Here is a 10,417-nt window from a genome sequence, read left to right on the forward strand (position 1 = left end):
GAACAGCAGAAAGTGGTATAGTAAAGCTGAGGAGGGGCAGATCCTCGGGAGAGCGATGGAGACTGAACTGCTCAGCTCCCAGCCAAAGCAGAGGGTCCCCAGCACAGAAGAGTGAGATGCACACTGTGCAAACTACACAGAAAACCAGCTGTGTCACGTGATCCTACACGCAGGTAAGAATGGCATGATATTGTGACTTTTGGGTCTGACTTGTGATTTTTTTTGTCTTTGGGTGAGCAGCAGTAGCATAAGAAGTTCCATAATACGTTCTCTGCTGCACGTACCATACTTCTACTGAATTTTACAATAACTAAGCATATTTACAAATTATTCTTTATTCTGGAAAAAGTGAACAATGGTAAAAGGAGGGAAAAAATTCAGGACTTTGAGCAGCTGATGGAATAGTGTTACCCCATGGCTTATCTACGTAAGCTGCAAAGAGCTGTCCATGCAGGCTGTACCAGAGGTGACTCCCCACAGCCTCTTGTTGCCAACAGGGCTGTGGAGCTGCTTCTGTCACCTGGACCTCATGTATCATGCCAGAAAGAACCGACATAGGAGTGAATGCCCCCACTGCATTGCTGTTGGGTTAATTTCTGCCACTATAGCTACCATTCTCTTTTGTTAAGGGAAGGATTTAAACCAGCTCCCAAGTTTTACAGGGATAAAATGTTAGGATGAAAGCAGTTAGTAACCAGTGGTGAAAAAAACACTACACAAAAAATAAATAGAAATTAAGAAATTAAAACCAACAATCTTAAAACCCCAGATAAAACCAAACAACACAAATCAGATCCCATGATAGATTTCAGGATCACGCTCCAGATCAGAGAGCATTTTGCTTCCATAAATAAAGTTGTTAAAGGTGAGCCCATATTAAGATGAGAGTTTTGAACTTACCTCCCAAAATGTCTGAGGTGTTTCGATAACAGGTTTTTCTTTTGGATTGTGCCCATCACTACATAAAGATGAAAGGTCTGCAAATATGTTTTATTTGGAGAGCATGTGAAGGTCTGATTGATCCCAGAGTTCTATTGGCATAGAGAATTACCCAAGTTTGCTTTTAGGAAAACATAGTTGACTGTTCAATGCTACCACCATACAGGCTGCCATCATTCCCCACAAAAACTAACAGCACTTCTTCTGCTTAGCTGTGACCCCAAACAACATGTAAAGTTGAATGATGAGAGGCAATACTTCCCATAATTCCATTCTGAAAACGTGTGAATCACCAAATACTTTAAAAAATAACAAAATTTAGACTAACACAGAAGTAAGTAAATAGATAAAAATCAAAGCTCCAGTTATAGAGAAAGCAATTGCAACAAAGATAAACCACTCTTGATAGCAACACCATTGGCAATCCAAATATCTGGTGCCTTGTCATCTGCTCACTGAATTATTTTCAGTCTCTTTGTCTCTGAACACTGTTTCCACTTGCTCACACTTTCTAACTGTTTAGAGACATTATGAAAGGGTGGTGAAAAGAAAGAAGATTTTTCCTTGGTTACTTCAACCTTGGATTTGGAGATGTAATTTACCTATGTAATGAGAGTAAGCTACAAAGTTTAGTTGGAACCAGAATGGCTCTCTGTCTGTGAAAAGCATGCTTTGCACCTCACAGAGGTTGCACAGTTCTATAGCAGAGGAATTCAGATTCAGCTCCTATCTGCACTAGCCATATTGGGACCCAGGTATCTTACCTTGCTTATCTGTCTTTAGAGGTCTTTGTTGAGCAAAAGAGCATCACTTTAGTCTTTCTGCAGGTTGTTAAGTTGTTTACGATCCTGCTCAGGCTGCTGTTGAAAATGTTTTTTTCCTCTTCCCAGGGTGAAGGTACAACATGCTGTTACTGTTTACAGCAAACAGGCGTAATTTCAGGTTATGTCTGTATATGTGTGTGAATTAAAATATGTTGCCCCCTCTTGGTGATATAAAATAACTTGTCAATTAACATATCAAAAGGACTTTGGAATCTATCATAAAATCATATAATCATTGAGGCTAAAAGGACCTCTGGAGGTCATTTGGTCCAACACCTTTCTCAAAGCAGGGCAAATGTCAAAGTTAGGTCAGGTTACTGAGGCTCTGTGCAGTCAAGTTCTGAGCATCTCCAAGGATGGAAATCCCACAACATCCCTGGGTAACATGGTGCAGTGTTTGACCACACTCACTGTGATGAATTTCTTTTCTTCTATCTAACCAGAATGTCCATTGCAGCAGCTTGTGCCTGTTGCCTCTTGTCCCTCTTCCTGTGCTATACTTAAACTTAGAAGAAAAATTGTTCTCTGCTCCATCTAACTCTGCCCAGACCTACCCATATTACAAGACAGGGAGAATGAAGGTATTTTCTGGCTATTACAGTTTCTTTTTGCAGACTGTTCTAAATTAAATTATACGGTCAATTCTCCATTATCAGAAGGTAATGGCTGAATTCAATGCTTTTATTGATTAATTGCATTGGTGTTCAGATATGGGATTTCCCATGCCTCAAGGCTGTCTTTACAAGGATCAACAAATCTTCATTTCTCTGGTGAATTACACTAGATTTTTCATGTTTATGAGAAATATGAGGAACTAGTGATATTCACTCACTCTTCTACTTTGTCCTTAAAACATACGTGGCAGACCTGTAACCACTGAAGTAGCTAGTTAATAGTTACAAATGTATTTATATTAGTGAACATCTGGATAGACCGTGTGGAAGTGAGATTACTGTACATCCTTAATCTAGATTGCTTTGCTTATTTTTTGTTTAATGGAGATAAAAACAGTGTCTGACTTACAATCTTTTATTTGAAAATTAAGAATTCTATTCATTGTAATTATTTTTATACCCACAGGTAAATAATAAATTAGGTGGCTACCTCCAAGCTTTGGTCCAAATGTTGTGGACTGAGGTCAAATAGCACAAAACCAGCAGCTGGCCACATGTTCCCTTAAACATCACCATGACCACAAGCACGCTGCAATGATAACATGTTCAGACACTATTCTATGCCTTGAGGCTGAGGGCCCAAATCTTATTTAGAGTGGAGGAGTGGATTCACCATGGAAAGCAATTGGCACAAATCTTAACCAGAGATACCACTGGTGGAGTGCACAGTTTAAAGGATTATGCGAGATGTGAAATGCAGTGTGGCCTTGTTTTTCTTCTCTTCTTTGTCCCACTGCTGCTGTCACTTCTGGTGTCTGAGGAAACACAGCCAGAGGCACTGCAAGGTAGGGAGATCAACAAGAGCTGGGGAACCATGGAGTGAGGCATCCTGTTAACTAGAAGGAAGAGCAGGGTATAAGTATCTTAATCTTAACATGGGTCATCATGCAAGTGGCTTGAATGCCATGGGATTCCCCTCCCCAGGGGCAGGGTGTACCTCTGCTGCACAGGTCAGATGTGAGAGAACATGACAAACTGGAGGTTCCTTGGGGGCTCAGGGCTGCCATCACTGCGTAAGCCTCCCATTAGTGCTGTTGGCCTGTTTCACTCATTTGCTGGGGCTCTTGCTATGCTTCCCTTTCCTGTTTGAAGAAGTTGTTTAATTTTGCTAATAACTCTGCATGAAGATAAGGCCCGTGTGTATAATAACAGACTAAAATTAAACTTCAAACAAATTATCTGTTAGGATTTAGGAAAATCTTATCTGGGGAGGAATTAATCCCTACTGCTTGTTTTGGGGCTTTAGAAGCCCACTGGGAATTTGAGAGAACACTTTTCCATCTGGCGCATCCACAGTAACTAGAGCAATGTGCATCATTTTCTGCATATGCTAAAAAAAAACCCCAAACCCAACCACCAAAACAAAAAAAACCCCAAAATAAAACACACAAAAAAAACAAACACCGAAAGACATCTAAATATCTGAAGTGTACCCTGAACTGATTGCAAACCAAATGCAGGTGCTGTACATCATCAGCTGTCAATGTCAAAGCCCTAGTATCTTGTGACTAATGTCCCTGCTTCCTTCGTCATCACTTATCAGGACAATTCCATGAGCCATCTCTTAAGCCCTAGTGCTCCACGCTGCGTAGTTTGGAATCCAGCCATTGTACCCTCCTGCTGATGTGAGGTTGTTCTGAGAAGATGCTGCTTAATCCAGCCTGTTAATCAAATTAACAGAGAGGGGGCAAGAAGTGCTTGTGAGGTTTACTTTGCTGAAAAATGCTGATGTGATGTGGTGCAAGAGTGATGCTGGGATTGGGACTACATGTGGGGCTGGTGGAGGCTGGGTAAAGCCAGCCCCATTTGCATGCTACCACCCCATGACAATTCAAGGGATTTAGTGCCAGGAACAATTTCAGACTGACACTTTAGTTCTGCTTCTCTGACCTGAAAATAATACCCGTGGCAGACAATAAAGACAAAGATAGGAAGACCTCTGGAAGCACCTTCTTACCCTCTTAACACAGAGATACCTCAAATTTCCATCAGCAAGATTCCTGGTGGAGGTCTTTCATCTTTTTCTATGCTGCCCATTTTTCTGTCTTTCAGCTCAGCTGCCCACACCAGCTGTAGGGTGAAAGAGCAGTACAAAGAGGGAACAAAAGAGAGAAGAAGCTTTAACAGCCAGGAGGAGATAAATGGGTGCTCTTTAGAAGCATTAACTAGACTGATAGTCAGAAAAATCATGTGGTAATATCTCCAATATGTACTAAGTTTTTTGGTTTTCTTAAGCATTTTTTTCTTGCAATTTTGGGGGCACAGATTTTGGAGGGTTCAGAGTAAAAAGCCCTCTCAGGACTGCACAACAGTACAAGAGAAGAAGCTGCCTAAGAACAGTCTCACATTTCCGTTATCCTCAACCACACACCAGGGTAAGATGCAAGTCTTACATGGAAATATTAGGTGCTTGAACTCTGCAGAGATTTCCACTGAATCTCTTGCGTATTCCACTACTGTCTTGGGAACATTTGACCACAGTGCCATGCTATCAGATAGTTGTGGTTCAGGGTACTTAAAGCAATCTAGTGAGTACTAGAATGGGCTAAACTTGCATTCTGAAACCCCAGAAGACTAAATGCACCCACTGTGGGTATCCAGAACATCTGACTGCATTCTCTGAAGCTGTGTACAAAGTGGGATATCTTGGCTCAGGGAAGTGAAGGCAGTCAGAAGCTCAGAACCCAGTAGGAAAGGTACAAATAAAGAGCAAAACATCCTTCCCCCCTCTTTGATAGCTGGGTTCAGGTCCTTCTCTCCCAGGTAGAAAATACTCTGGCCATTCTGTCTCCCCATCCACTCTTGTCTATGTGCAATTTACAGCACTAGTCCTTTGGTATTTGCAGGTCTGTTTCCTGTTTCAAGGGCACCAAGTCACTACTTTGTCTACTGTAATGATGCAATTTATTAAGAAGTCGAAGAGATGACCACTCTGCTGTGCTACCCTCCTCCATCAGCACCATCTCTCACTGCAGAGGCACAGGTCTGTATCACTGCTCCATACCATCTCTGGCTGTAGACTGCATCAAGGAGACATGCTAAGAAGGCTCAGTTCAAGATGTAGTTTTCCTGGTTGAGAATCACCTCCCTCTCCAGAGCAGAGCTCTTTTCACTCACCAAGCTGCTCATAACCCCATATCCCTTACTATAAATCTCAGGTGTCAACAGAGGAATTGAGGATAGGTTGACTATACCAAGAAAGATCTTTCAAAGACCGTTTTCCCTTTCATCATAAAGAGCCACAAGCAAAAAAAGAGGACCTCCTCTTTACCTCTGAAGCTTCTGGCAAGGACACCAAATTTACAGCCACTGGAGCACTTGGCAACCTTCAGCAGTGCACAGAGCAACAATGCCCAGTGCAATAAACCCACGCACAGTGCAGAAACCTGAGGATCCACCAGACCATAAGTGCTGTATTTGTGCAGGACTTTGCCTCAGCTATCCCCTGCTGTTGGATGGACAAATTTCCTTGCCCTCCTGGTCCCCAGAGGTGCTGCAATTACACAGATCAAACACTGTGCTCTTGGTGTTTCTCTCACCTATGTAGCTATCTGCTAAGGAGCAAACCAAACAGAACTTGCAACAACTGAAGTCATTCCTCCATACTGTTTCTTGAAAGGCATCTAACAACCTGCTGGTAATCACTAACTGCACAGTCTTTCTCAGTATTTAGCCAAGCAGGACGAGGCAGAAATCCCTAGAGAAACATGGTCTTTTTTCAGTCCAGCCTCTCCGTGGGCAGAGAGGTCACAACTGAGCAATCTCTAGCCCATGCAAAAGGAGTATGTTATCTTGGCAACACTTCAGATGTCTGCTGACCTGAAGAGTGAAAGACTGGAGACTAGAGGTTAAGAAGTCTGCTGTGCTGAACACATGGCATAATAGCTCTTTTTGCACCTTTCTTCATTTTCCATTTCTATCTTCTGCACAGCTCTTGACAAGAAATGTCATATGTTTTATTATAATAGCTATTACTACCAAATGGCAAATATATTTCCAAATAATAATAATTTGGAGTTAAACACAAAGAGACAAAAGAAAGCTCTTTTGTTAAAGTAAATACAATCTCATTGCTTTACATTCAGTTTTAGAAGGTTCATTAATATCCTTGTTTTCTGTAACCTTGCATGTTATTGAAAAAGATCTTTCATTTGCTTCTACTCTTTGCTGTTTCCTTAGATATTCTATTTTCTTGCATCTGCAGAAACTGAGCTGTTTTTGTTTGCTTGACAAGCCATTACCATCTGCAGGTGAAGGATTTCAGAGAGACAAGAAATGGTAGGAAAAAAAAGACAGAAACCTTTCCTAATAATTTTTACTTTGATTTTCATACCCTTGTGTAATAGCATGTATCAAACAGTGGATTTTTCTGAAAATACACTTAAATGGAGCAAATTCAGATTTGTTGACACTAGAGAACAAGCTCAGTGAAAGAGGTAAGTCTGTCTTGCTCAAAAGCTGCCTCAGACTTAAGCTGTGTACTCTGAGGAGTATATTTGTATCTTCATAGACAACCCAGTTAGAAGACTGGTCTTGTTTTGAGAACATGAAACAAAAATATTAGGCAGGTTTGCTACCTGCCAGAGGTAGCACCTGTAACCGGAGGGTCACCAGACAGCACACCAAGGTGGCACATTTGAGTACCTACTCATGCTGCAAGAAGACGGGAGAGCTGAAAGCTGGTGTGAGCATCCAGATGTCCTTTCTGCTCTCCCACACACGAGGGTTTGTAACTCTGAGCTGTGCCTTGGTTTCTTCATGACAACAATTATCAGTTTTTACCAAATAAGGGAAGGGAAGGCCCAAACTCCACCCTTACGCAGTGGAGCAAACCTCCTCCCAGCTTCTCTTGCTGAGTTGTTCATATAAATCAGGTGCTTCTGACTGAAGCTTGTTTTGTACAACTAAGCTGTGGGAACAATTGCCACACACTGTGTCCTCCCCAAGCTCTCTGAGGAGCTCCAGTCCCTATTTTCTGTTGCTCAAAGAAATTCAAAGCCAGTGATTAACACTGGCCAAAGATTCACACACCCTCCAATGATGTTGCTTATCTATTCTTATTTCCAACAGTAGGCTCTTGTGAGTGCCAGAAGCGGGATACCAAAACCTGTCTCCCCTCAGGATAGGGGAGGGTTGAGCTCTGGTACCACCAAAGCTCTTACAAATAAGCGAGGACCCAATAAGCATTCTTCTCCTTAGCCAGCCCGTGGGGAGACCCTGGGAGCAACTCCTGACCACAGAGTTTGCAGAAGACCATTTTATGACTTTAGATAATTTTTGCAGTGTTATCCAAATGTCTCAGTATTCATGGATAACAACAGATGGTTGGTCTTCTTAGATTAAAAGAGAAGTTCCGGAGCCAGTTGTCAGTGCAGACATGTAGAGGTGAGGCACAGCAGGAAAGAAACCCTTGGATGAGCCTACGGTGTTTTTCGTGAAGACAGACTTAAAGCCTTGGGCTGCAGCTGGGAGCAGTGGGAGTGACTCACTCTCTTCCCTAAATTATACCACTGTGTGGGGCATGCATCAGACATTAGCAAGCTCCCAGTTATTCCAGAAGTTAGTATGCTGTGCCAACTCATTACTTCCTAAATAGCTTCAGTGTCAGTGCTAAGTGGCAACTTAACTGACTGCTGACATTCACTACAAGGTCACTAAACTAAGTCTATACTTAGGAACACTTTGGTGCCATGAATGACATGGAAGTGATTTCATCTATACACATTTTGACAAGGATAAGGGGAATAGAGAATTAAATATTCTTAGAATGGCTGGATTTTCCGTTCCAAGCAGTTGTAAGTGGTATATTGTTTGCTTCCCTTCTGTAGGAAGAACTTGGAACATAAGGAAAAAAAAAATATCAAAAGGTAAAACTTTCACTCTGAGGGTGACCAACCACTGGCACAGGTTTCCCAGAGAGTTTGTGGAGTCTTCATCCTTGGAGATACTCAAAAGCTGTCTGGTCACGTTCCTTACCAACTGGCGTGAGGTGACCCTTCTTGAGCAGGGAAGTTGGACTAGATGACCTCCAGGGGTCCCTTCCAAACTCAATTGTTCTGTGATTTTTTCTCTTTTGGCTCAGGTCATGATCTGACAGCCTTTCCAATACCTGAATGTCTTGTTTCTGCTGATCTTCTCCTATCACAGGCCTGACCAACAGGGACAGAATAGAAAAGAAGGTAGAAAATACAATTAATATTCAGCTCACTAAATAAAACCTGGAGGAGTCTCAGGAAAGCAAACACTAAAGACAACACCAAGAAGGAATTGAACAACAGCTGAAAAAGTGAGAATTTCTACAATGTTTTCTAAGGAGTCTAGCATGTCTCTCCTGATGACTGCAGTAAACATGCAGCATTTATCAATGCAGAAAGCTCTTTTTGAGTTGCACACCTCTCTTTACAGTCTGCAATGGATTATTTCCTCCCATTGCTCACTGAAGACAATATCACCAAAAGGCCCAGTGCCTATGATCAGACATCCACAACTCCACCCAGCAGCCTGGAGCTTTCAGCAACTTTATGAACGCCAAACATCAAAGGGTAATGCAGCAAGTAACATTTTCCCATCTGTATCCCTCTCCTGTCCCTTTCTACTAAATCTCTGCCTAACCCAAAGTTCCAGGTATTTTAGAAATAATTCCTTCATCTCCTGTACCAAGCAACATCACAGTGGCTTCCAGTCCTATGTCCAAAGTCCTGGTCACATTTGCCAAAATATTCCTGAGTAGAGCAGGACACTGAGGTAAATCTCTTTCTACAAGACATTTTTCTGTTTCATTACTTTAATGGATAGGTAGTTCAGAATTTCCTTCCACACTTTCCATGGGGAAGAAAAAAGGGTCCCACAGCTGCCTGATGCTAAGTTACGACAACCTCCTTGTCTTTCTCTGCCCACCACACCAAAGGGCCTGAATTTGTACCAGCTGACCCTCATTGATAGTCCATCAAAAATATCAAATGATCCTCACCTGACCTGCAGGTGTTGGTATAAGTCTCCCTACAACAATAAAGATAAATATCTCAGCTGTCATTTAAGGGAAAATGGCGTACGGTTCTTCACATCTGATGATTCAGACATAATAATCTCTGAGCGATTAGGAAGACAGAGGCAAATAAATTGGGGGCAAAGGGGGAAGAAAGAAAGAAAATTGAAAGTAGATAAACTCTCTATTACCTTCCATTCTACCCCCAAATCTGTCTTGATTCATATCTGAGAAAAGTAAAGGAACCAATCACTATTTGTTACTAGTGGGGCCTCATGGTATCAGCAAGTGTATCTGCACACGTGTGTGCTCCCTTTCAAGCCAAAGATGCCAAGAAGGCATTGAAGTGCCAGGTAGTTTTCATATTTCACTTTATTCTTGTGGCTTAGGTCAGGTACATCCTTAGTGCACATTGGGATAAATCAAGTGGGAGCAGTGGAGCTTCCAGAGTGCTGGAGCAGGCTGGCTCAGGCATGCTTGATGCCTGCACTGCTGTATGGATTGGGACTGGGATTCAGCACAGCCAGGAGCACAGCCATCTCCACACCACTGGCACCCAGGATTGCCTTACCATTTTCCCGTTCCAAAAGCAGAGAATGTTGGGTGTTTTTTTTTTCCTGCCTCCACCCACTTTTAGCTAGTAGTGTGCTCCTGGCTTGTCCAGCCTGTGTAGTGATGGGAAAGAAGAGCTGCCCAGGCTCCGAGTCCCAGTCATGGGATTTTATAGGACAAACTCAGAATGTGAGATTTCATTTTTTTTAAATTGTAAAGATCAGGTGGTAGCTATTCCTATAATAGAAGCAGATGTGGTAAGCTGATGGAAAGTAACTGCAGGACTCTCTAGTTACTCAACTTCATTAAGTCTTAATTGTAACGATTTCAAGGTGTAACCCCAGCACTGTAATCAGATCCCCAGGTGACAGAAGCATAGATAATTGTAATGAGCCTTCCTCCAAAATGACAGGCCTGCAGTTTTCTCCCCAGCCACTACTGCC

Source organism: Chaetura pelagica, unplaced genomic scaffold (assembly GCF_000747805.2).
Source record: "Chaetura pelagica isolate M959 unplaced genomic scaffold, ChaPel_1.0 scaffold261, whole genome shotgun sequence".
Taxonomy (NCBI): domain Eukaryota; kingdom Metazoa; phylum Chordata; class Aves; order Apodiformes; family Apodidae; genus Chaetura; species Chaetura pelagica.